General features: G+C 43.2%; 1 protein-coding gene across 1 annotated transcript in view; it reads right to left on the bottom strand.

Moving 5' to 3' along the window:
* Window positions 1-2,745, bottom strand: part of FRMPD4 (FERM and PDZ domain containing 4) — a 755,715-nt gene that overhangs the window by 19,844 nt on the left and 733,126 nt on the right. The window lies entirely within an intron of this gene.

Below are 2,745 nucleotides of genomic sequence, written 5' to 3'. Positions count from 1 at the left end.
TTGATAACTTCCCTCAGGTGACAATGGCTGCATTTATGCCTGTCAAATGTAAACAAAAGAAGTTATTGAGCAACGATTTAATTGGGGGAAACACACGGGGGCAGGAGAGTCAGGCGTAACACAAAGAGAGCCTTATTGAAAAACATTTAAGTGACGCCATTTTGAAAGCCTAGCCATTTTGAATCTTTTCCAAATCATACTGATATGAAAAAAATAATAACATTGCTTTTGTTCCCAAACTGTTAACCTTATAAAAAGTGATAGTTAAAGAGTCGGTTCCCAGATGTGAACCAGGGATTTGAAAAATCACAGGAAGATTAAGTTTGGGTTCATGATGAAAATTAGTGTTGAAGAAAAGTAAAAATTAAGTGGAAATTACTGCTAAATCTGAGCGAGAAATGTCAAAGAGATCCAGGAAGAGGATGCTTCTAAAAGAAATTGTGAATTCACAGGAGGGCGAAACAGAGATGGGAGTTGAGAAAAGTCTTGCTAAAACTTTCTGGAAACAATGAGGTTACCGTATCATCGGACATGGCTCTTGGGCATCTAAGGAAGGAAGTGTTCAACTGAAGAAATTACGGGGAGGGTGGACTGGCTGGTGTGTTCTTGTTGAAAGAGAGATAAAGTGAGAGGGAAATAAAAGCAGATACCAAGAGAAGCACAGACAGTCGGCCTCTTGCTTTCACTCCCAGGTTGGGGACACTGGCCAGGTTCCTGCTGAGAGAATCTAACTTCCCATCCAAAGCTTCTGTACTACCTGATGAACTGCCTTTTCCATCCGTTTCTACTGAGGTCTTCCCTCAAGCCACCTCACAGTTCTTTCGTATGGGCGGGAAACCATCAATAGGGTCTTGCTGTCCACTTCTGTTTGGGATGGATTATCCTTGTTAGCAGGTCTGTGATGACTGCATCCAATGTACCCATTTTCCATGATGGACACATTGTTCTCAGCATCTTTGGTCATGGACTGGGCCTGGCATTCCAAGTCTTTTCTGGCACTTTCAGCTTGCTATGAGGTCAACTGGAGCCCCCTGGATTCAGCCCATGAAATCCCACGGACCATGGCCAACATGTCAGAGCACCACATTCTCACTGTCATCTCCTCCTGCTGCAGAGCACACCGATGTGCTGTGTAGACCCTTTACCAAAGTCTCATTTCCTCTTCATCTGCTCTTCCCAACCACCTGAGTGGGAGTGAGTCCTCCCCACCATTCCCAGAGCACCCCTCCTGGTTGACAGTTTTCTTTGTGACATCATCATCTCCCTTCAGGTCCAGTGCCTCATCTCCATAGAAACACTGGACACATCAACCCTGCCCAAGTCCAGTGCCTCATCTATTACTGGGACAAGAAGGAGGGGACAGGAGACCTGGATTATGTCTTGTCAACTTTGTTTAGGAAGGAAAGTTTTACCCTTTGAGGACAATCTCAAATTGCTGTTTTAAATGGAATGGCCATGACATTCACTGGGGCCAGATATTCAGCCAGTACCAATTACTATAGCACAAAAAGACAGATTGGCTAAAATACTCAGCTTTTCCAAAAGAATAAATACATATGGACCTAATCTAACAAGAGGGAATGGGAGTTCTAAACAAAGTTGGGAAAACCTCCCTCTTTTCTATTTATGATTCATATGTTCTGGAGCCAGAAGGGACCTTGGAAATGAACTCACTTGCTGTCTCATGTACAGAAGAAAAAATTGAGCCCAGAAGAATGGCGACCTGTCCCCAAATCACACAGCTGTCTAGTGAGGGCTGGGGCCCTCGGGTCTGAGTTGAGTAGATTTTTTCCTGCACCACATCACACCTGTGATGCTCGGCACACACTGAGATTTTGCCTGCTTTGTAAATATCAGCCGTGTTATCAGAAGTGAGCTGTTCCAATCAAGGCCCCATGTCAACACCTTGAGGACTTGCCTTTACATCCAGCACATGGAGCTCCACCCGCACCAAGCTTTCCTCCTCAGTAAACATCTCGATCCTGTTGACATGGCTGAAGTCAGCTAAAAGAGCCACCAGATTGGTTTTGGTGTTTATGACATGGCTTATGCCATATCGGGGACCGACCAGGAGAGTCACTTCCGAGCGCTTTTCTGCCTGCTGAGAAAGAGACGTGGACAAAATATAAAAACACTAGACTTCTGACGTGCCATGCAAAGTTGGACCTGGGAGAATGTTTTTACAAGAGTGAATTTTCTTTAGAAAGCGTTTCTGGGTTATATTGTACTAAATCATCTAATTAGAAAAAAAAAAACCGGTTTTTTGCTTGCTTTGGGGTTTTGTTAATTATTGCGGAAGTTAATGTTTTTCCCGGCCGTTTTTTTGTTATTCTTGGGGGGTTTTTCCAATTGGGGTTTTTTTTTTTCTTTTTTAATGTGAAAGCAACTTCTGGCCCAATGGTTTAAAGGGAAGCCATCGTCAGAGTGCATCAATTCTCTTGGTTTTTCTCATTTTTTTTTTTCTGGGACATTCTACACTGGTGTTATCTAGTTTAACATTTCTTCTGCTATTTTCAGACTGCGGTGCAGTCGATTAGAAATGAAGGCATGAAAAGATTCACAGATGGATTTTTTTTGTCATCAAAGGTAGCTAATTCAAGACAGCCTATGCAGTGACATTTTGTAGGCCTCCATGGCTTCACAGAAAGAGCAAGAAAAAGAAATTACCACTAATGTTGCCTTGAACACACGACCCCCATACAACCGAAGGTCACTGAGGAACTTGAGATAATGAACCTTGGCTTG

This window comes from Pteropus vampyrus, unplaced genomic scaffold (genome assembly GCF_000151845.1).
Source record: "Pteropus vampyrus isolate Shadow unplaced genomic scaffold, Pvam_2.0 Scaffold81, whole genome shotgun sequence".
NCBI classification, from domain to species: Eukaryota; Metazoa; Chordata; class Mammalia; order Chiroptera; family Pteropodidae; genus Pteropus; species Pteropus vampyrus.
Note: the sequence above shows the minus strand (reverse complement) of the source record. Positions and strands in the feature narration are given on the sequence as shown.